Below are 24,961 nucleotides of genomic sequence, written 5' to 3'. Positions count from 1 at the left end.
GGCAAAAATACCTGTGGACAGGTGCAGAAGGCATATTGACAAACACAGAAACCGTTGCATTACAGTGATTGCCTCAAAAGGTTGTGCAACAAAATATTAAGTTATGGGTCCCATCATTTTTGTCCAGCCCTATTTCATTTGTTTTTTGTTTTTGTTGGCTGATAATGTGATAAATAATGGCTGATATTGATTATTTAATTTTCAATAAATTTTAATTCATTGTTACTTTTGAACGTTTCAAGTCATTTCAGTGAACATTGTGGACTTTCTTTCTTTAACTGAGGGGTACCAACAATTTTGTCCACCACTGTAAATTAAAGTTTCAGTGAGCTCACAGAAACGTTTTTTATTTTCCGTTTTTTTTAAATTACTTTTCCAGGTTTTTATCTCAACAAAATGTGACTCAAACTTTGTTTTTGTTTTTTGAGGAAGAAAAAAAAAATAGAATAATAGAAAAGTAATTTATCCTCTTTAAATCATTTGGTGCTTTGAATCAGCTACAGACAGAACTTGAACTACTAAAGCCGGAGCTGCCTTCTTTGGTCTAGAGTTAAAGGAGAACATGGCAGTAGCAACCACTGCAGTCCCTCAAATGATCACATGGAGCAGGTTACAAAGGAAGCTGTATCCACATGACTTCCATGTTAAAAAGTCAAGTTTTAAGCCTAAAATAAGCCTATTTTATAATATTTTCTAATACATTTCTCCTTTTTTTATCTACACAGTAACATTAGAGGACGTTGGCAGCGGAATAATCACGCACGGTTCATGTTCTACTTTGGTTTCTGTGTTCTTTGCGTGTTTCATTCGTACTTCTTCCCTGATTTTAACGTGGTTCATTCGTGATACATCTGGGAATATTTCAGGCAAAGACCTCTCTCTTTTTGCTCCATAGAAGTAACCAGGGACAACATTTCCAAAAAGGTTTACGAGATTAATATTTGACTAAAGCTGTTTAGCATTTCTAAAAGCATCACAAACTTCTTTCTTCTGCCTCATTTGAAACCCCCCCACAAGGTCTTTGTTGTGCTTCCCGCTGTGTTGAGTTTTTTATGTGTTTGTTAGCTATGATCGCAGGCTAGCTTTGCATTTATGTTAAAGAGACGACGGGGAGTCCGAGAATATCAAATTGTCTGAAATGTCTGATGCCGTCCAGTAGATTAACTTTCATTAAAAAATAACATTACAAATGTTTTTTTTGTTGGAGTTGCCAGCAGATGCTTTACATTGTTGCGTCAAACACACTCAAAGGCAAAAAGTTATTCTTGTTAAAAAAAAAGGTTTGTTTGAAAAGATTCTTATTAAATTAAAATGTAGAACAAAAAATACACATTGCGAAAATTCAATAAAATGATAAGTTAATCCCATTATTTGTATCTTTTTATAGTTCTATTAGCCAGTTGCCATGACAACCATGCAAATTAAAAACACGTGCAAATGTCCTCCTCATAAAACCAATAGACTTTTCTTCAATATGATCATTCACAATAATATACTTTTTTTTAATTTTTTACAATCAAATGGTTTTTAAATGATGCTACACACGTGGCATCATTTAACAAAGTTCCAGACTGGAAGGGATATAGAGCCAAACAGGGGAGCTTCCTCAAACAAACTCATTAAGCAGAGGAATTCTGCTACGTTCACACCTAACGCAATTTGCGATGACAATTTGCATCTGCATTCTGCAGCCTCTGTTTTCATGCAAATTTAATGCTTGTCCAAAAGTTTGTTAATAATCCCGCTACTAACATGGCATGTGGGAGGAGCTACTGTCCAAAGTTATTAGCCTGCGTCTGAATGACGGTGCTTTCATCGGTGGCAAAGGGTGTATTTCAGAAAAAACTCAGAGTGTGCAGGATTTTACTGTCAGCAGAGAAAAAACTGTACATACTTGTCACACAACCCCCAAAGAGTTTAAACAACGTGATGTAATTCCGACAGTAACGCAAGACAACAAATGTTGTGTTTTTTGGACCAAAAAACACTCATCTCGCCAACGGATACAAAACAGTACCCAGAATGCCTAGAGGGGGCCAACAGATAGAGGATTGGTCAGATGGGTTGATGGGAAGTTTTTCTTGGGAACTGTGTTGTTCTTCATGTTATAAACACCAGTACACATTTTCAAGTGTAGCATTGATCTTTTTCATTTTCATGGAGGATGTTCTGGTAAAGTAGAAGTAACTGATTCCAGATCTGTGTCCCACAGCTCTGTGATGCTCTGGCTGAAGCACACTGACCCGATTGTGTCAAAACCAGCACGTTCAGCCTACATTTCCACTCTGGAGAAGGCTGACGGGGAGCAGTGATGTTGACCACTATCGGGCCTCCCCCTCACCTCTGACTTATCGTCTCCAGATCCAGTGAGTAGCTTGTTTCTCACTTCCACTCGACCTCATGTCCCTGTCATTGTCCTTAGCTGCCAGTCATATTTCAGGAAACTCCCTCTAAACTGGAATTTCTCATTAACAACAACAATCTTCTTTGATCTTTTGCAACAAATAAAAATCACATACATTTAGGGGTAATGACTGAGTAATGGCCTCAGGGAATTCTTTTGTTTCTTCCTTTTGCTACTCAGCCAGTCCCTTAGCTTGTCACGGGTTCTTGTTTTGTGAAACCATCTTGAAAATGAAAGACCACAAATGTTAATTTCCTGCAAATTATTTCTCCTGAACAAAACAACACCTTAGAAATTTACAAAGCTTTTTTGTTAAAACTTTTCAAATAAAAGGAAGTCTGAAGTTAGTGTTGCTTTCTCAAGTGACCTTACTGTGGATATCGGCTGACAGCAGGTGAAAAATGGTTAAACCGTACGGGGAACGCAGATCGTTTGGACAAAATATCAAGGTGGTATACTGTAGAGAGAAAATGTATATGCACATTTTTTCCTATTGGCATGCTGCGGGCGACAGGTCGTAGTGAACACCTGGGTTCACCTGCGTTTACACCTGGCTCGGAAATGCTAGTTCAGGTGACTGCTTTCAACAAAAAGTCTATGTAAGTCTATGTTTTTTGGGCTCTACGTCAAACGTCAAACCAGCTGAACATTGACCATTCAGGGACTCAGATTAGGTAGTCATTCTTGGTAGCAACCACTTTAACTCATGGAAGTGCCAATCCTTAGAAAGCCGATCTTGCAGGACAAATAGATAATTGTGGTTTGTGCCCGGCTGGAGTTCTGTGATACCAAGTCTTTCAAATATCGACATAGAGCTGTGAAAAAAAAAGCCTGGAGCAACATTCACCAGATTTGACATTTGATGTATCGCACCAAGCCTCTTCCAGCTGTGAGTACATGCGCTAGTTTCAGGTAGCGTCAGTGAACACCATATGCTAAAAACCCACTCTCAGTGGATTCTTGAACGCGCAACACTTACCTGGTGTGTACGTAGCATCATGCAACACAAGGGTAAGTCAGGGTGACGTAGGTGAGATGCAGGCGTGTCGTACGGATTTTTCCTTTTTTCACCCCTCCCAAATCCTGTCGACTTTACAAGAGGCTCATTGGTGTTGATCAAGTGATAAGTACACACTCCTTGTGGACTGAGTGGTATAATAACAACCGTGACTGACTTGGAATCATTTGGATTGTTATCATGAATTATATATTTATTCTTGGTTTCTTTGTGTAGTTTCTTGAAATGTCACCAATGAATTTGGTAAATGATTGTAAGGCCTAAGGCATGAAGTTGGCTAATGTTAGGGTAGAAGATGTCCATGATAGAGTGAGGTGGAAAAGGATGATTCGCTGTGGCGACCCCTGATGGGAAAAGCCGAAAGAGAAAGAAGATTGTAAGGCCTAAGGCATAACCCAAAGGTGACGTAAACTCAGATGGATAGCAAGGTGCTTTTTTTTTAAAAAAACTTTTATTACATGAGAACAAAACACAAACCACAATCAAAACAGAGGTCAATTCTGGGTGCTTCTTGGGTGTATTTATTGTAATGTGTCCATTGTTTCCACTTTCTGTGTAATTGTGCCTCTTGCAGTCTCAGCCTGTATGTTATTGTTTCTGTTAAATAGATACCGTTCATTGATGACGTCCATTGCTCCTTTGTGACCTAACTTTAAACAAGTACTTGTCACTTTGGTGGATTGAGTTTCCCGAGAACATGTACAAATTAAACTGTTCTGGCTGATAAGGAATTTTATATCCAAGCACTTTGCATGCTATATCACCGACCATCTTCCATAATCCTGGTACATTTGGACACTTCCAAAATACATGAGAATGGTCTACATTTACTTCTCCACATTCACGCCAGGATAGAAAGATGTTTAATTTGGGTAGGGGGATGACATGTGAGGTCCTCCTCAACGAGAAGTGACATTCAACTCCAATCCAGAAAACCAATCCAGATACAGGGTTTGGGTCCAGTGGAAGAGGGCCAATAAAGAAAGGCAAACGGGGTACAATGGGCAAAAACTCACTCAAACAGAGCAGAAAAACAGAGGGGAACTCTTCCATGACGACACAATCAGAACAGGCCGGAGTAAAAGCACAGACAGCTTGGTACACTCTGGACCAGGTGGAGGACAGAGAGGAGCTTAAATGGGAGGAGACACAGGTGAAGTGAGTCAGGCCATTAGGTGACTGCAGTGCAGAGTGTGCAGGGCGGCTGCTGCTGCAGGTTCCAGAATTAAACAATGTGGCTGAGAGCCTGATTATTAAAAACTTGAAAAACTATGAATGAATGGTTTATGGTTTATTGTTCACGCCATAAATACATTAGCCCTTCTTTAGGCTTGAACAATCGGAACAGAATGAAGAAAATTATTATATAATCCGTCCCTTTTACACACAACAAATCTTTCAAAACCTTACATTTCTACATGTCTATCCTCTGCCTAACTCATCTAGGTCTCCAGCTTACGTTTGTGTTTTTCCTAGTTAATTTTTTTCTGCTTGTATTTATCTAATATCCCATCTTTAAACGTTTTTTGAATGCAACTATACCTTTAGTTTCTTCCAATGCAGTGCTCAGTGAGTTCCATACATTGACTCTATAAACAGATATATGTGTCTTTCTTAAAGACTTTGAAGTTCTATTTCCTCTTGTTGCTATCATCTTCTGAAACAAAAGAATAAACTAATCTTTGGGAGAGTTTTTAAATTTGGCTTTTAACAAAAATAATGAACTAAATCTGAAAACTTCAGCAGTCGGGATCCGGCAAACAGATCACTGGTGTGTTCTCTGCTGCCTTCCTAGTTGATTATTCTCATTGGTGTTTCAGGAAACACCTGTTTGTTTCTGCAGCAGAAGTTGTTTTAGTGTTTGTATTTATGTAGTTTGGGAGGCCTTCTTTAAGCGGGAGCGGGAAGGATTAACTGAACAAAGACGTCCCGGTGTGAACTCCTTCAGCAGCAGCAGATCGCTTCAGCGGCGGAACAAGAACTCACCTGGAAAAGTCTGTTTAAGCAGGTGATATTTTTAGAACAGCCGTCAGTTTCTTCTGCTTTGCTGCCTGTTTCAAAGACGAGAACAGTCTGCTCTTTTTTTTCCTGGAGGATTTTTTAAACCGTTTGACTTAAACCAGAAAATGCAAAAACACATTATAATTGGGAGAAATATAAACATTCGGATCTGCAGCAAACTCCTGCAGCATCCCTAGACCTCGTCCCAAGAGCATGTTAGTGTTGACTTCATGTATATTTAATGCCACTTTCATTTCGCTGCTCAAACTGCGTTTAGTGTGAATTCAGCACCATTTCTCACTAACACACCTGAAAAGTACAGTTTTATCAAATCCAAGTTAGCTTGTTGCAGTCTTGGATCCAGACTTGGGATCCAGGACTGCAACAACTAGTGATTTGAAGTGAAATTGTTCGTATGTTTCGCTAAAAAACTAGATTTCTCATATGTTTCATGAAGCTAAATAAGCTAAATATGTTAAGCCGCTTTTCTCCGCTTCAGAATCCACTGGAGTTACAATAATTGCGTAAACGGTTGAAGAATTAGGGTAGGTAATAGAACGTAAACACTGGAGCTAAAGCTCTGTTGTTAAAGGGTTAACAAATACATATTTTGTGCGCTGTTTTAATTGCTTTGACGCACACATTTTTTAGGTTGCCCACATGTTTTCCCCCTTTGGGGTTTTTGCCTTCCTTTTTTTCTGCACTCTCATGTTTACTTTGATTTGTTGAAAGGTCAGCGGTGAGCTGTACTCAGGGATCCTCATGCAACTTGACCGTTAAAGAGGAATCATTTGTTAACTTAATGAATAAAAGGAAATCTAGAAAAGTTAAACTACAACAACCTGTTCAGCACTTGGGGTCTGGTTTTATTTTGCAGAACCACCAAAATTGTGTCTTTTAACAAAGGAAGGATGTGAAAATATGCAGAAATCTGACACGCCTGCAGATGTCCATAAATATGCATAGACTCAAGTGTGGTGGAGGGTAAACATTTAAAAAAAAATACCCACTGTCAACAGACCGGGTAACAAATGCAGCAACACAGCCATATGGACTGTCGGAGCCAAAGTGGTTGTTGAAGTATAAACCCTATAAATAAAGCTGCTTTGTAAGCAAAAATACTTTGAAACCATCAGATCGCTGTCTGGTTTTGATGGACCTAAAGTGTCTCGCCGGTCGCAGTTACTGAAGTGCAAGATATGGAAAGATCTCGGCGTGGAACACGAAGGAACTTAGACGTTTTTTTTAAGACCAAGCCTGGAACACACAGAGAGCTCACAGCAGTGTTTTGTGTTCCACGGCAAGATGGGCTTTTATGCAGCAAAGCTTTAATCTCTCCTTCATGTACTTCTGTTATTGCTCCTCATGTTACCCAATATCCTTTTCTGTTTGGAAGAACATACACGATGTGCACTCCGTGGTGAAAGTGACATTAATGCAGAAGTAATCTAGTGAATATTAAAAACTGAAACCCTGCAGGACAAAAAAAAAGAGACGCGTTCTTGAGTCGGTTATGGACGGCCAACATTCAGCTCAGTGTGGATTACATTATCAGTTTCCGTCAATGTAAAAAGCCCTGAGTTCTGCCTGCAGCAGCCTTAGCCAGATCTCCTGGTTTTTAAATTATTAATCTGACCACAAATATCTATATGAATTCATGAAATGCTGTAATAGACCAAGAAGGAAGTAATTTTAATGGTTCCAGACTGATGGTAATGAAGGCAAAGCAAAGAAACCCTGAAGAGCAAAGATGGAGGGACCAAGGGCTGCTTGGTTTTCAGCATCCCCTGCTTTGGTACGTTCTAATTGGCTAAACACACCTGATCCAGGTAATAGGCCAAGAGTAGGCTAACCCCTTTAACACGTGGGCTGTAGTTTCAGTGTTTATATTCTTTCGACTGCCGTAATTCTTCAAGCATTTACGCAAGTAGTGTAATTCCTGCAAAATCTGAAGCGAATAAAAGCAGCTTTGCGCTGATATATAACACTTTACAGTAGGGACGTGTTAACACAATCAACGTAAATCAGCTGATTCTGCGGCTTTACCCCTTTATGCAACACTTTACTAACGTAAAAACTCACTCTTCCGATTTTCCAAGCCAGCAGAACAGCTTAAATGCCGTTTCCCGAGGCATTAACATCTTATCTTCTGACGATTGGGCAGAATTTAAGATTTTCTGTCATGTTGTTGTTTCTTTAGAAATCACAGTTAAATATTGATTAGATTACAAAGGAAAACAAAATTCTGGTCTTGTTTACTGAATTGATAGTGACTGCATCAAGATAAGAAGTGCAACAAAACCAGTTAATCATCCACAGTGGCTGATGGCAATAATGCAGTCTGTGGAGGTAGTATTATGATCTGGGCGTGTCACTCTGAGGCTTTGTTTTGTAATATCTTGACAAAAGATATTTCATTTTTATGAATACACTCTAAATTAAGAATTGCTATGGTAGCAAGGGCAGTTTCCGTGGCAACAGATGTAGTCTTTACTAGAGCAAGATCTTCTGGAAACCAATCTGTTTTTGCAGCTTTTAGGTAGTCAATCTTTGGTTATTAATCAGAAATTAAATTATGATTAATATAATTCTCAGTCGAATTCCCCAAAAAGCAACACAACATTCAAACCCACGAAGGAAACCTTTAACAAAACTTTTTAACTGATTAAAGCTGCATAATTGGTGAGAAATATCTCAGTTTTCCACAACATGTAAACAAGTGTGAACCATCAAAAACTGTTTTTTTAAACATGTTACACATTATGCACGGACCATTCAACTTCAATTAAATGTATTTGTTACTGGGCTCTTCTTAGCAGTGAATAAATAAATTGCTCTAAAATAAGATGACCAAGCCAGCAGACTCCAAAGTTCAAACAATTAAAATCAAACGGATTCTGGGAGAGCCTGTTGCCTCTTCTGCAACCAAGACGGCTCTTTCAACTGGGAAAAGTTCACCCCTTATAGAGGCTTAGCCCCTCCCACAGGCCAATCAACCAAACACTCCTTTATAAGAAATTCCTGTCTTAAACATAAATCCAAAATTACGAATATTTAGCAAAAAAAAACACCAAATGAAATACAAAAATTGTTTTGAAACAAAATCAATTAGACAGAAAGAAAAACAAGGCAAAAAAAACCCCCAAACAGTTCTAAAATGTGAAGTCACTTCCTGTTTCCTGTGGATATATATGCTAATGTGTACATTGCTCTGGTTTGGCCATTTGTGGAGGGAAACCTAGATGGTGAGTAAGATTCCATTTAAAACCAAGTGTGCACCCTTAGAATTAAACAAACGTGAATGATTTGTTTGTCTGGGTGTGTCCGGTGAAACTATAAACTGCTACTGGGCTGGTAGAAAAGAAACAAACAGTTGAGGCTGGTGTTCAGGCGCTGTCCTGCAACCTGTGACGCAACTTCGTCACAGTATTGCTTCATATTAGTTTTGAATGTTACACGGAATCGAAGCAAAACAACCGAAGAAGCACATTTTTGGTAGCACCTCCTCCAACAGCCATCAGTTCTTTTAGCGTCAATTGGTAGCTTCCTTATATGTGAGATCATCAGGGTATGCAGATGTTAAACCCTCACCCACAGCATGTTGGCGGATCTGTAGCTCTTGGACATGACATAAGATCTTAAAAACATCAGAGGGGGCCATCCCATGGGGCCCCCCTGCCCATTAGCCAGCCAGGATCCTGCCCGGGGGGCCACCACAGGCCAAAACAGGTGCAGGCGCCCGGCCCGTGTAGTCCAGAGGCCACGACGCACCCACAGCTCCACCTCAACCCCCCAGTCACTATAGTGCAGTTGAATTTTGCAATATTATCCCTATCTTGTGGGGTCCAGATGACCCCACTCCCAACGGCACGTTAACGTTGAGAGTGCGGTCATCTGGCGCTGAACCTTTTTCTTCATTGATTCACTGGTGTCCATGGATAATATGAAATTCTCTCCACCTTTATCCACCTCTGTCATAGTAGGGAGAACACGTCAATGTAAGGGTGGGTCATCTGGACCCCACAAGATACCACAAGGGTTATAAAGAAAAGCCAGTTATCCAAAACACCTGTGTCAATGACTGCTCTCATTGTCTGTGGCTAATTTAGCAGAATTCAAGAAAAATGTCTGCAATCGTTCCATTTTTTTCTACTCTGTCCACATTTACCTGCCTCTGAAACGTAACCTTAAATAAATATCTTGATCAAAGACAGACAAAAGAGGGTCTCCTTCATCACTTAAAGGAAATCCATGTCTGAAGTAAATGCAAATGTCATTCCAAACTGTTTTCATCTGCTTATTGATGTCGACTGTTCTTCTGCATGGGCTTTTCAGACACACATTTTCTGAGAGTGGCTTCCTCTTTCACCGCTTCAGAAATGAGATTTTTCTGACTGAAGGATGTGTGTGTGTGTGTGTGTGTGGGGGGGGGGGGGGTCTAATCAGATCAATAGAAAATTACATTTTTTGGAGTGGGCTCATTTTTCAACTGCTGATGAAGATTAGGCTGCCAGTGATTTCTGTAGCGTCTGATAATAAATCAAGATTCTCACTGGTGTCCCTGATCTGGTGTGTTATTTCCCATCAGTTCAGCTTCAAACTGTTCCAATCACAGCTGACGTTTCATGACATACGGGAGCTGTGGCTGAAGAGTTCACTGTGATTATGTGACAAAGAGTGACAAAATCTGCCACTGGAACGTTTCAAGATTTCTTACAATAAGTTGTGATTCTTTGCTCTTTTAAAACAAAATGTTATCTTGAAATTAGCTAGAAATACTCGTATTTAGGTATTTAGCTCCGATCAATGGCAACATTATGTCTTAAAGGACTGTAATGTTAAAATAAAGTTTTATATCTTAAAAGTAATTACGTACATACCCTCAAAATTCTCCTTAAAATATCCATTAAGCGTTACAAAAGTCCAGCTATCCTTATTTCTAGACCAATTACCTAAAATAAGACTAAAAATTACATTTTTGGATAAAATCTGTAAATTCTGAGAAAAAACTAGTTTCATCAGATATATTACCTGACATTTTTTCAAGATCAAATGACTCAATAAGATATTCAAGATTTACTGACTTAAAATAAGCCCATACATCTCACTGAAAAGTTCCAGTTAAGGTAGTTTTGTCTTATATTAAGTGTTAAAAGGTAATTAAACAAGAAACTAGCCAAGAAAAATACTAAGCAGTATTTTGTGGTTTTGCCTCTCTTGACTATAAAAACGAGACAAAATTCTTTTAAAAAAGAAATATGAATAAAATCAGTCAGTAAACCACACACGGCAGTAAGTGGTTATGATGTCATCATAAATGTACCAAAGTCTTAGTCCCACTGCCCTTATATACAGGTGGATATGGGTTGTCTGTGGATGCATGCACCTGGATGGTGCATGCGGGTGACCTGCATTAAATATCATGGTTGTAGACCGCTCAGTGAACCTGTAGAGAGAAAATGTTTACAAGCATCTTTTCTTCGGGCCGATAGGTCCTAGTGAACACTTATACAACTCATAATGGTGAAGATGGTGAGATACAGGCAAGTCGTAAGCAAGGAGCCCGCTAGTGCTGTTCATGTGATAAGTGAGCACTCTTTATTTACAACTTGACTGAAAGCTATGAGGAAATGAGATTATCAGAGTGTAGTTTGTGTGACACGTAGGTATCACATGCGTATGTGTGGCATTTGCATGCAGTCCATAAGGGGCGAGTATCACACCTTATAAACGACTAGCGTGTGGCGTAAGGACACCGTATGACAGCCTCACCTGTACGTCATCCGTTACTGTAACTTCCATTAGCCTTAAGAATACGTCACGATACACTTTCCACACGCACAATAACAGTACGGACTTTAAATATGTAATATAATATGTAATATTTAAATATGTAGTTGTAGAATTAGATAGAGTTAGATAAGTTAATTCGCCTGTCCGTCCTGGGGGAGGATCCCTCCTTCATGTGGGCACCCCTGAGGTTTCTTCGTTTTTTCCAGAATCCGTTTTTTTAGGAGTTTTTCTTTACCGCGAAGGGGGGTCTAAGGGCAGAGATGCCAGTATAGCTTAGTCAGTTTGTTAGTTCATTTTAGTATTTTCCTATTGAACTCTTTGTATTCGTGATCCTTTTAAGTTCATGTTTCACTTCGAAGCCCATCGAGACGACTGTTGTTGTGATTTTGGGCTATACAAATAAAATTGAATTAAAAAATTGAAATATGATCCATTTTCATGACGTCCGTTGAGGAGAACTGCAAGACACACCTACGCGGAACCGGACAACCCAAAACCCACAGCACCCGTACGGGTAATTTCCTGTACAGGCGCATGCATCTGAGGCTTTAAACGCTATAAAATACATTTCAATTGTTTTATTTATTACAATTTACTGTATGATGACATTTTACTTATTCTGACATGAAAACATGCTTCATGGCTGATGCAGCAGCTTTTGGCCGTAAAGAGTTGAGATGTTTCAGTGCTTCCAAACAAACGGATGAAGTTGTTGCAGTAAATACTGTGGACAGTTGTTCCTGTTTTTCTTCTGAACGGCACAAGCGCAGAAAACGAAATCTGATCGCAGCGCTTTCCTGTTTCAATCCAGAACTTTGGGAGCCTTTTTCACGGAGCTTCGGTTTGCCCGGGGCCCGTCGGTATGAGTGGATGCAGCTCCCTGTATTGGACAGGACTGTTATAAATGTGTGAGCCGGCTTCCTCTTCTCTTTCTTTCATGAACATCGTTTTCAATCTGATCAGCTTCTCCCAGGAAAAGCTTTCCCAGAAAACCGCTCCATAGAAATATGAACAGAAATATGAGCTTTGATGCTCAGAGTGGAAAATAGAATCTGTCTGGGATGGGGGACGGCATGCACTCACCTGATAATGACTTCCAAGTACTGGCAAACAAACGGTTGAGACTATTTCCTGTAGGGGGAGAGCTCAGATCTGGGATTTAATCTCCGTGAACATATAGTAGCTGTTGGTGCAAATCCAGACTTTTGAGGACAAGCATGTGGTTCATTTTAGTTTCTGCGGCACAAACTTCTCCTGCTTTTATTTAGCCAAACTGAAACTCTGCATGACAGGCCGCCTGAGCCAAAGTCGGAGCCTGCCAGTCAGATGTCCTGACGCTGCCAAAGCTTCGTCGCCCTGTCAGTAGGGGAGACAGAGCGGAGATGCCGGGTCTGCCGCTCAGCCACTGGCTGTCAGAAAGCCTGCAGCCCCCCCGAGCACAACAAAGCAGAAATGGGAAAAGGTTGAGTGACATCAGGTTACCTGATAAAGACTTCTGTTTGGGTTAAAGGGGGTGGAAATGCAGGTCAGGTGGAAACAGGGAGATATTGACATAGGAAAATAAATGTGTCTTTATTAAGACCCAATGGTGCTAAGGAATGCTTTAAACACAAACGGGCTGCTTTACAACATTTCTTATTTTTCTTGGAGCAGAAAAACAACACGTCACCTTTTTGATTAACGGTGTTTTAGGATCTGCTAATTAACAAGCTATTGTGTCAAAGAGTGAATCTGTAAAACTAGAGTTCCTTTTTGCCTCATTTATTAAAGTAAACCACTTATAGACCTTCAGATGACATTAATGAGTGTGCTTGTTCCTCCAGCTTCAGTCAGAGGATTTTCTCATTTGTATTTCCGCTAGGAAAATATTTGCTGCAGTTAAAGCATGTTTTTTTAGTTGCTTATGGTGGACAGACGTGGCTGCATTGAATGTTTTCTAGCAGTAATGGACTGAGACCAGATTTTAGATGAAAGTCTTGAAATCATTCCGGCAAAATCCAGGTCTGAGGGCTGAAAGTGGCCCCTGAAGGGCATTTAATTCTGAAAAATGTGCTTTAGTTCAGCATTGCAGCTTTGACAGTGTACCACATCTTTGCTATGCTAGCGTTAAAATAGGGGCACTACTCCGGAGCTCCGATTTGACAGCTGGTAATCCTTTAACACCGGATTTTTACAGCGGCCTCTTGCCTTGGTGCTCAGCCCTAGCAATGATGCGGCGGCGCGGGAACTGTGATGGCGGGCAAAGATGAGCCCCACTCACGTGCGGCCGGTGCCCAGGTGGAGACGTCATTTCTCGCCTGATCCATGCACCTATCTGGGGTCAACAAGGTGCGGATGGAAGTTGCTATCAGGGCGGTGTCCACAGCAGAGCCGGCGGTGGAGTCGGGCTGACCTGGCCTCAGCCATGTCTCAAGTGAGCAGGGGGATATCGTTGGCGCAGAAGCGGAGGGGTCAGTCCTTTCCGACAGTGGAGTGTAGAGGGAGTCAGGTCCATGGGGGTTGCAGTGCTCGGTTGAGCTGTAGGGATCCTCTTGCTGCGGCGTATCACCTCCACCCATGGTTGGTTCGGTGTGGAGGAGTGAAATGGGGCCTTATGTTCACCGTTACCTAGAGTTTGACGAGTTGTGATGGCCTCCGGATGGCTTGGATTTGCGGCTTCGATGGGACCAACAGACAGCTCCAAGCCGTTGGGAGACATTGCTATCAGCATCGGTGGTGTTCAATTTGCGCCAAACCACGGGACAGTTGCAGAAAGTGACATATTTTGCAGGTGTCCAAAAGCAGCGAGTTGTTGGTGTGAGATGTACTTGGACTGACAAAGTGCCACTGAGATCATGTTTTCAATCAGCTGGTTCTTTTTCTATACAGTCGTGCGTCTACCGTAACCCTTCATTAATTAACGCAATTAACAGAATTCCAGCGGTTTCTGAGGTGGAGAGAAGCAGCTTTGCGGTACCAAGCAACACTTCACAGTAGTGAAGTCGAAGCTAGTCGAAGCTAGTCAGCGGATTCTGTCCTTAAGAAAAGCGGCTTTGCATCATGCCTTTACGTCAGTAAAGTGTTGCATATCGGTGCAAAGCCGATACGAAAAGCCACTGTGTCATGTTAGTTAAACGGTCGGTCGGTCAGGCAGTTACAGTAGGTCAAAGAGTGTGTGTTATTCAGGTGTCCCCAGCGACTTCTCAGGTGTTAAAGGCAGATAAAGCAGGGTTCTAGAAAACCAGCAGGACACTGGCCCTCGAGGCCTGAATTTAGGGACCCCTGGGTCAGATCTTTAAATATTTTTAAGATAATAATAATGTATTGGATTTATCTGCGCTTTTCCAGACGCTCAAAGTTCTTCCAATGTGTCCGTTATTCATTCATACTTGGTGATGGTAACCTTTGACCCTCGGCTGCCCTGGGACAGACTGACGTAGGCGTGGCTGCCAGTTGGCGCCTACGGCCCCTCTGACCATCACCGATTGTGCACGAATGGCCGGAATGACCGTCCGGCCATTCGTGCACAATCACACAGAGCTGCACTGGAGGCAGAGAGGGGGGAGTGTCTTGCCCAAGGACACGACGACCGTTGGCTGGGGGGAGCGGGGATCGAACTGCCGACCCTTCGATAATTTGGTGATAGAAGATGATTGTAGGAGTGAAACAGATTAATGTTTAAATGCATTTAAGAGAAATAACAAAAGTTTTTAATAATATCAAACAGTTTATATATTCCAGGTTGCAGTTCTATCCTCATTATTTCTGCAATAAAACCTTCTCAAACGGAGGGAACCGCTCCAAACCTGAAAACACAGAAGTCATTTGGAATCTTCATCATCACTGCTTTAATTTCATCATCTCTTTCTTGCTTTTTCACACATACTCAGTTACCCCCCCCCCCCCCCCCACACACACACACACACGCTGTGTTGTTTTTGCTCCTCCCCCCCACCCGGTTCCTCTCGCTTCACATTAAGCCCGTCTTGTCTCTCTGCCCCTGTGATCCTCGGAGCAAAGCTTGCTCTTTGGACCAGAGGGAGCCCTGCTGGTCTCCTGCCGCCCTCGCTGCACCGCACGTGGAGGACAAGTGGGAGAGGAGGAGGAGGAGGAGACCAGTCTGTCCTCATTCCCACACAGGAGAGAGAAGGAAGACAGAGCGGAGAAAGTGAGGAGTGCGTCTGTTGGAGATGCAGAGCGAGAATAACAAAAGTGAAATGAGGGAAAGGCATGAGGGAAGGCAGAGGGAGGAGGAGGAGGAGGAGAAGAGAGGAGGGTGGCACAGCGAATGAGAGAGCAGGAGGTAGGGGGTAACACTGCAGACGCTGTCACTGCTCCGCAGCCAGAGGACAGAGGCAGCAGCGTCGAGGCGATGGAGGAGGACGGCTGTGCCATCCGTCGGCAGCTCCGTCCCCATCACTGACTGCCTCCCTCCAGGACCGTCCGGCCAGGTTTGGAGCCAAACCCGCCAGGAGGAGGCAGCTCCTCCTCCTCCTCCTCCTCCGTCTTTAACAAGTTCTGCACCTGAACTCCTGTAGGATCCACCGCCGTCCCCCCGTCACCTTTGGGGTTTTCTTGGTCCGTTTTTTGGAGCCTTCTCCACCTCTCGAGGCTGAGTGGATTTACTTTTCTCCTTCAGAGGACCATGGGGCTGGGGGGCGCAGGAGGGACGCTGTGGAGACGCACAGAGGAGAGCTGGTACCTTCTGGTGACATTGCTTCTGTGGTGTGGTTTCTGGAGAGCTCACACACAGACAGACGATGGGAAGTCCGTCTACTTTTGGGAAACAGGTACTCCTAACCCCCTCATTACAGGTTAAATTTGAGCCCTGCTTTGGTGGAGTGATTACACGGGCTGGAGATGAATGAGAGCGTTGCTGCTGCTGCTGCAGCTATGGCATGCAGCCTCCCACGCTCGCAGAGCAGCGCTCAGATCTTATCATTTCTGTTGAATATTTGTGGAAGCTGACTTCTCTGGGAGTCTTGTTCCGACATGAAAAGCTTCCCCCGAGTTCAGATGTTCTTCTGCTTAATTGGCTTTCGGTAATCGACGGCGCTTCCACTCTTTGGTCGTCTCATACATTAGTTAGTCGACTTCTGCGACTCAATGCTGCTGAACTTCAAAGGTGCAGCTCTTGAAAGATGACCCAGAAATGTTCAGGAGACACCCCCCCTGCCCCCCCTCGCTGACTGGGATCTGTTTTTTTAATGGATCCCGGGTCTCAGGTGATGCACCCTTATTGAAATGTTGCTGTTCTGCCGCGTGCTGGTGACTGATGGGGCGCTGCCTCCCAGAAAATCTCAGTGGGGGAGAATCGGAGCGATTCATGGCATCAGAGCGGCGGGGAGGAGGAGGGGCTGTTGGTTGATATGGATCTGGAGATTGATGAGCGGCGACGCCGTCTCTTATCTCTTGTTTTCCCCACCGAGGAAGCTCCATCACCGGAGACACAATCAAGAGGAGGAGCACGACTGGCACCATCTGAGGAGTCCTTCAAGGTGCTCTTGCTCCTTAATCTTCTCAGTGTGAGCTGAACTTTCCAGTGTCTCGTGCAGCTCCGTCCCCCGGGTGACGTATCCCACGTCTCTCCTGTGGTTCTGCATCTTTAAAGAGGATGTAGCTGAGTAAGGAGATTAAAGGAGCAGGGATTTAACAACCCAGGAACGGCAGACCAGGAAAGGAGCTGTGCTGGCAGAGGCAGAGGGACTACCTTAACCTACATCCACTGTACTGTAGGTCACCGTGATTACACCCCGCTCCCACACTCTGCTGCATGCTTTCCCAGCTGGAAAGCTCAAGGCTCTGAGCTTTGAAATGTAATCCGGTGTTGGAAGTTTGCTCTCAAAATAAAAACGGTGGTGCATTGATTGGGACCCTTTTGGTTTGGAAATTGCCTGCAGAGTATTAAAAATCCCACGGAGCAGTTTGATGCTTTGAATTCCTGGTGCTTTTCATCAAGAGGTGGTTACGGAGTCCTTTTTCCTGCTGATCGAAGCCTCCTAAAATAAAATGCGATGATGTTTGCAGAGTGTGCACTGGAGGGAATATTCTTGTGGCAAGCGGCGCTCTGATGTTTTGCATATTGATGAGTCGAGCTGAAATACAACCCCGTCTCCGGATCTGTCGGGAGTTGGGCCTGTGCTGCTTTCATGGCCTGCTGGGAAAACATGACGTGTCAGTTTGAGAAGGTGAGACGGGTCGCCGTTGTCTGTCTGCTCTGGGGGAACTGTCCAAACCCGGCTCAGGCAGTCTTACTGTGCTTTTTTTTGTACCCCTCTACTCCATTCTGGAAAAGCCTTTGCTCTGCGCCTCACGTCTGAAGGTGCAGCATCCTCTGGTTTAGGGGGAACGTCTCATTAGTCCCAGGAATGGGAGGGAGGAACCTTTATGGATTGCAAAAATTAATTTGTCCAATTTGAACAGTTTTTACCGAATCTCATCTTCCCTGAACGTTCACAGTCTTTCCAGGTATCCAGATTATCTTTCAGATTATGCACGAGCCACCGCTAATCTCTGATCAGGATAGTCCAATTTAAGCGTCTCGCCTCATTAGATCATTTCTCTGCTCCTTCTTCTCTGATGTTAAGCCTGTTAAGTTCCCTGAAGCATCTGCGGAGTCCTCCTGTAAAAGCTGCTTCACTTTACAAACCATTTCTCATCATTAATTTTGCATTAACTCTTTGAAACTCTGATCCAGACCAGATAAAAATCTGAGTTACCAAAAAAAAAGCATATCTTCTTTAAAATTTTACATTTACAGTTCATGAAGTTCAATTTCACCTTATAAAAGACAAAGCGTTTCATGTCCCAGGTAAGCTATATGCTAGCACAAAAAGCTCACACGCTATATGGTTCCTTCCCTGCACTAAATCATTATCTAAACATCCCATAGTAATAGTAAGTAATATTTTGATGAACATTGGCTTTACTGTTTTACCATATGTGAGCAGTAAAATATTCTACAATAATTTTTCCTCCATTAGTTTGCAGAAGGGACTAAGGCGGTCTCCAGGGTGCAGCCCCCCAGTCATGTCTTTAAATCCATCCTCTTCAACCCTCAGAGGTCTCATTCCTTTCAGAAACACCTTAAGGATGCTGTAGCCATCTCAGGTGTGCACTGGCTCCTCCCCAGTCTACAGTCAATGGTACAGACCAGAATTTCAGGCCTTTCGCCTCCGGAGGGCCCGTGATCGTGTGTCACCACGCACGTTTTTTGGTCCGGACGCAAGCTCTACATCACCTGCTGACAGTCACAATTGATCCCCATTCTTTTGACATCTGAAAACATTTTTAAAGATTGAGTTGAAAAAAATGGAAGACTGGTTTGTTTTGTAAAGTATAATCGACAAAGTTTGTAAAATTCCTGGATTCACCGCTTGTGTTTTTGTTTTTGGGGTGTTAGACGGCAGCATTGTTTCCCTGTGAAAGCGAATTAGCGAACCAGAAATTCAGAAGTTTGTTCTGAACAGACCAAGTTGCTGTCACTCAGCTGATCAACCATTTGAAAAGACACTCAATAATATGATGCAACCTCGTTGTTTAACCTCCTGTTGTATTGTCTGTTGTTGTTGCTTCTCCTGGTGGTTCTCACAGTTACTTGAATGCCGCAGTGCTTTCTGGGATGTCACGTTTTGGCTGCACAAACATGAGATGGTCCCCCCCCCATAGAAAAGGGTTTCCTTCCTGCTCCAACCAAATCAAGTCCATTCAGTCGCTATTTTTTAGCAGTGATGGAGGCCGCCATGTTGGAACAAGATGTTGTCAGTAAGCAGTGATTGGTCTGAGTTGGTCTGGGTCAACGTTTCTATGGCAACCACTCTCACCAATCAGGAGTTGGCTTGTGGGAAGACCGCACCCCTACCACTTGAAAACGGGCGACACGAAATCTGCCAATCAAATGTTTCAAACGTTGGTGGTGGGGGGCCAGCAGGCTCCACCTACTCTTGTTGAGCCATCTGATTGGTCCGTTTATGACTTGAACTACAAAGAAATATCCTAAAAAAGAAGAAGAGCATTATCATTAAGATGTTAAAAAAAGTTGTCAGACCAAGAATGATTGCTCTGACCAATAGAATGAGTAACAGCTGTTTATTTCTCTATAGAAGTCAGGGGGGAGGAGTCACTCAGTCCAGTTTTCATATACAGTCAATGAATTTGACTCTTTCTCCTATGTTTTCATGTTCTAATGAGCTGATGGGACTATACCTGATTTGCACATGAAGAAAATCAGAGACAAACTTCAGATGAAGATGTTTGACTTAAGATAAAAGGAGAGATATAATACGGTGTCAAAGCATTTATATTATAAGATTTGTGGATCTTCTCCAGGTAAACTTCATTCATGGTCAATGAATTCTTGTTAGTTTGTAATTTTTCAGAAAAATCTTCAATTTCAGGTCACATCATTTCATTTTGCAGTGAACCAGGAAGCCTAGTGTTTGTGAGGACACGGTGACAAGGCTCTGAAGACTCGTTCATTTCCAGAAGTAGTTTTATCCCCCCGCTGAGGGCGGCCGCGGCACAGCGAGCTCGCCGTTTTGTGTCGGCGCGATTGGCTGATGTCATCTTTCCCCGCGCAGGTCGGGGCGAGAGGGGCTGACAGGCCATCGTTAGCGGAATACATTCCTGCTCTTACCGAGGCTCCGGCGGTGAGGAATGTCACCGCCGCCGTGGGCTGATGGGGGGGGGTCTCACACAATCACCTGCCATAACGGCAGACCCACTGAAGAGGCCAGCCAGGAAATTGTGGGAGAGCGAGTGTGACGGGTTCACAAGTTCAATACAGCCAAGCAAGGTCGTTGTGTGGCGGAGCGCCCTCAGCAAAAACTGTTTGTCACAAGCAAACACACTCGAATGGCTCGAAAACAGACGCACAAAAATACAAGCATTGATCCCCTTAAAGTCCCACTCCGATCATCCATCCTCACAGCATTCCCAGTGGTCTTTTAGTTCTGATGATGCCGTTTTCAGCCAAAATAAGAGAAAACCTGTCCTAAACAGTTTTTAGGACATAGTTTCTGCAGAGCTACAGGGGTTTATTAGAAATTCATCTGGGTGGGACTTTTGGTGCAGAGCAAGCCCACCCCATATGTGAGAGCTCTCTGTTTACTTGCTCTTAGGCAACAACAATGGCAGCAATATCGTCCATTTCCGATCCAGATTCCAGCTCAGACGAGGAAAACAAAGACGTCCGTGGATCCGTTTGTCTGCAGGGGGAAGATCAGAATGGAGCAGAGCTCCAACTGCGTTTTTTCATCTGCTCCTGATTCATTTGAAGAAAGAAATGCTCAGAAATGCAATATTAAGCTTAACTTTCTTAATATTTGTCCATCAACATCAGAAAAATTCCACAAGAACACGTTAAAAACACCAAAAACACCATTTTTCATCTGAGCAAGTCTGTACCGAAAAGCGTTTCTCCTCTGGTCTTTCTTGTAAAATAAAAAAAAATTCTCCTCCTGAGATTTTTGACTTCAAGGCCTCACATGACCTGAACAGCAGCTTCTAAAACCCTTTTCCTGAAATAGGCGTGTGCTAATACCTGCTAATCTGCATTACGGCCGGCACTTTTCCAAACACACGCCTGAATAAGCATTCGCTGCTTTCATTTGCAGTCGCTGGAACAAACTCGGACTTCCTGGTCTGGTTACAGCAGCCAGCTGCCCCGGGTTTAGATGGCACCTGAAGGCAAAACCAGAACCCACTCTGGTTTTTGCCTCAGCAGCTGGAAACAAATGAACGGACGGATTTTCTTGGGAATTTCTTTTTCGTTACGGTGTGACAATGAATTTTTTAGAATGTAATTAAGCATATTTCTTCGCCTTCCTTTTCATGTTAAGCTACCCTTAAATTCTCTGTTCCTGCAAAAAAAAAAAAAAAAAGAAGATATTTTTCAAAGTCCCCTTTCTCCCCCCCTAATTTATAATGAATGAGCTGTGCTGCAGCGGCCTGAGGTTTGATGTCTCTGCGACAGAAATGATGGACCAACAAAGCCGCCATGCGCTTACTTTTAAAAGCATTTTGCAGCAGGATGCGTCATATTTGACCCACGCTGATCTGATTTGTGGTTTGGAGGCCTTGCTACCGGACCGGTCTGCACAGCGGACTGCTGCTTTTCTTCCAGAACCGCCCATCCATTCGGCGGGAAAAGATGCCAGAGAGATGCCAGACTTTGTTTAATCTAAAGGGCGGAGCTTACAGTAAAACCTGGTTATTACAGATGCAGGATGGCGGGATTAGAGATCACACTTCATCCAAAAAAGTTTATTTAGGGAGATATAAGAGGATTTCCACTGCTCCACAGCACTCAAATGGCTCATAATAATATTTTATGGAGTGCTGTGTCTCTGAGCCGGTTTTTCTTTCTTGTTTTAGTAGTGAGTAAGCAGATCAGTGGTGGATTTATGCGGGAGGTTTTTCTTCCTGATTGCCAGCTTCAGACGGGTAAATCAGAATGACACATGTTGCTGTAAAAGGATTAGTTTGAGAGGAAAGTGCTTCAAGTTTTTTGCTGGAAAAGCTTTTATTTTAAGCGTCAGCCTACCTGCTGGAGGGCGTGTAGCTCTTGGCGAGCGCCGTAAATGAAATCTCACAAACGTCTGCTGGTTTGTCTCAAATAAAAAAACGCTTCCCTTATGTGTCTTCTCACAGACAACGACTTGAATCTGAAGCGGAAGCGATAAATCTCGACTAGCACAATCAGGAGGTGTCTTTGTTTATTTATTTTTTTAAAAAAAGGGCCCTCGACTCCCCAAGAGGCAACAAGCAGCTCCACTGTGCCGGGAGGAAAAAGCCGAATAATCAAATAAAGCAGTGACATTTAGCTGAAAAGAGCCCCTGCTGCCTCCGCCGGAGCTGTTCTAATAAAGCTGACGAGATGGAGGAGGCCTGGAAGTAAATATCCGCCTGTCCATCCAGCGGCCCAGCTGCTAATCCCTCATCTCCCACTGGCTATCAGCTGTGTGTTACCCATGGTACTTCACTTCATGCAGTCTTTTTCAGAACGTAAACCCTTCCCCTCGTGCTCGACTGCCTCTGGAGAAGCTCTGGAAAGCAGACACACAGATTAATTCATCATTAGATCATGTGATGAACCTTAAACACAGATGGCTGTAATCCAGAATCTGATAATCTGACTTCAGTTTCCTTAGTGGATCAACGTCTCGCATACAAAGCAGCAAAGAAGTGGAAACGCCACAAACGGCTGAAACGAATACTATATGTGGAAAGGTAAATCAGAAAGAGAGAGTACAATCTGAATTTAGATTGGTGTTCTAAGTGAAATATTTCCCTCCCCGTGCAGAAGGTAAATCTTAGGCTTTATTTGTATTAGGGCTGCACAATATGAGGAAAACTTGCGATATGCGATATTAGTGATCAATATTGCGATAACGATAAATTTGCGGTAAATAAACAAATAGAAAAATAAACAAAAACATCATTCCCATTTCATTGCAACAGTTTAAAAATTATACTCCAAATGACCCTCATCGACATGGGGGACAAACGTCAGGGTGGCTAACCCTGGTCCTCAAGAGCCTCAACCCTGTCTGTTTTCCAATTCTCCCTAGACTGCTCGATAATGATAACCAAAATCAGGTGTGTTCAGTCAATCAGGATGTGAAATCACTTGAGTCAGCCAATCAACAGCAAGCTGGTTAAGGAGAGCTGGAAAACAGGCAGGGTTGAGGCTCTTCAGGACCAGGGTTAACATAATAGGCCTCCATCTGATTGGCCAACAATGGGAAGGCGTCCATCTGATTGGTCAAAGCATAAAGGAATTTATTTGATTCGTTAAATGCTTCAAGCTGCTAGAAGATTGTTTTAACACATTTTGGGTTTGCGATTTATTGCGATATTCGCCGTCTTTTGCGATATGCATATTGCAGAGCTGGATATTGCGATAACGATAAATTTGCGGTATATTGTGCAGGCCTAATTTGGATCTTCACTTTTAAAAATCCAAACTTTTTCCTCTGTTTAGGGCATTCCTAAACCTTAATATCTCCAAACCACTGCATAAAACCACTATACTGAATTTGGTATCTACAGAGGACATTTAGGGATTTTCAATGATAGTTTTTATTTTTGACTGCAAAACATTTTTTGATGGCAACTAAAAAAATATCTATCCTCTCTAATTTCTTTCTTTTTTTTTTTTAAAGAGCAAGTATGACGTAACCAATGTCACGAAGGAAAAACCAAATAAATATGAGTGTTTTACCAAGATTATTTAGGAATCCACTGTGTTTTAATGATAAATATGTTCATGTTTGATAAAAAATGTTTTTTTTGGCAAAAATTGTTCAGATGCATTGCATTGTGGTCTATACTCGCCAATATAGTGAGCATTTGGGCATTTTCTAGTGCTGTCCGAATGACCAATTTCAAAATCCAGCGCTCTACAAATTTCCCAGAAGTTTCTGCAAAAAACCGGAGTGCATCGATCTTCACTAGATCAGCGAATATGGACCACAATGGAAGCATTTTTGCCAAAAAAATATGTATGTTTTAAATAAACCATGAATGTTTTTATCTTCAGAAGACAGTGGACTCATAAATAATCATACAAAACGCTCATATCAATCAGATTTTACCTTTGTGAAATCGATGATGTCATACCCACCGTTAAAAAAAATAAAGTAGTGAGCGTGGCGTCCGAATTGCTTTTAAACTTCAGGGCTCTACATAGTGCCGCACTGTATAGTTTTTAGTAGTTAGGGAATGTAACTGTTTTTTAATAAAAGAATAAATACATTTAACTGTATTCATCCTTCAATGGGGAAATTTTTCTCCGCATTTGACCCATCCTCTGGGGGAGCGGCGAGCTGCAGACGAGCCGTGCTCTAAAACGACATTGATATTAATTCATAAAGGTGGAACAGACAATTTCCCTTCCTGTCCCTGCAGGGTGTACCAATTTTTTTCTAAAATGAGAAAAAGCATAAAGCCTCTAATCCACTGGATGTGTGTGTGTGTGTGGGGGGGGGGGTTGTTTAACACAGACTGGATTTTTTTCAGAGATTTTCATTGGGTTTGTGAAGACCCACCTCTTATCATCTTCTGATCCGTTTTCACAGATGCTCCTTTAACTGTCATGATGCGGGTTTTAGCCAAAATCGAAACACCTGCGTGGTTTTCTAGGACATAGTTTCTACAGAGCAGCAGGAGTTCATTAGAAATTAACCTCTGAGCTGTGGGCAGGACTGTTGCAACCCCGCCCCCCTTCCCCACCCCACTGCGGATGGCAACTTGTGGCCCAACCGGCTTATTTTCGGCGTCACAAATACGATCTTTCTCAAACTGCGTTTTTTTTCATCTGGTACTGACTCGCAACAATTTGAATAAAGTAATAAAGAAAATGCAATTTTAATCTTAATTTTCTGTATAAATGTCCTCCATCATCATAAAACCAACATGTTACATTTTCATCGGAGCGGATCTTCAAGCGGCTTTTCCCTCATTATGGCGCCACTTTGTCTTCCTGCTCCTTTAGTCACAATTCTGCCCAGAAACAGATTTGGACATGGAAACAACCTATTTACGTTTTATGTCCAGGAAGACTCGTAAAGATGCACATGGCGGGGAAAAAGCAGCAAAAGCTGTTAAAATACCCAGAGAAGAACAATGTGAGGAAGACGGCATCACGGAGATGAAATGTAAACGGAGGCGGAGCTTTAAGAGCGTCCAATATCCATTCAGACGAGTGCAGTTGAAGCGAGCACGCCACGGCACGCTCTGATAACGGAATGGGTATAATAAGGCAG

At 42.7% G+C, this 24,961-nt stretch overlaps 1 protein-coding gene across 1 annotated transcript in view; it reads left to right on the top strand.

The window, feature by feature from the left end:
* Positions 1-24,961, top strand: part of thsd7ab (thrombospondin, type I, domain containing 7Ab) — a 197,276-nt gene that overhangs the window by 17,720 nt on the left and 154,595 nt on the right. The window contains exon 2 of the mRNA XM_078933641.1: positions 2,213-2,366. The gene's annotated coding sequence lies outside the window, so the exon portion shown is untranslated. The remainder of the gene's footprint in view (positions 1-2,212; positions 2,367-24,961) is intronic.

Source organism: Oryzias latipes, chromosome 16 (genome assembly GCF_053564925.1).
Source record: "Oryzias latipes strain Hd-rR chromosome 16, Olatipes_Hd-rR_3.1".
Taxonomy (NCBI): Eukaryota; Metazoa; Chordata; class Actinopteri; order Beloniformes; family Adrianichthyidae; genus Oryzias; species Oryzias latipes.
This window is presented reverse-complemented; position numbering and strand designations above follow the sequence as displayed.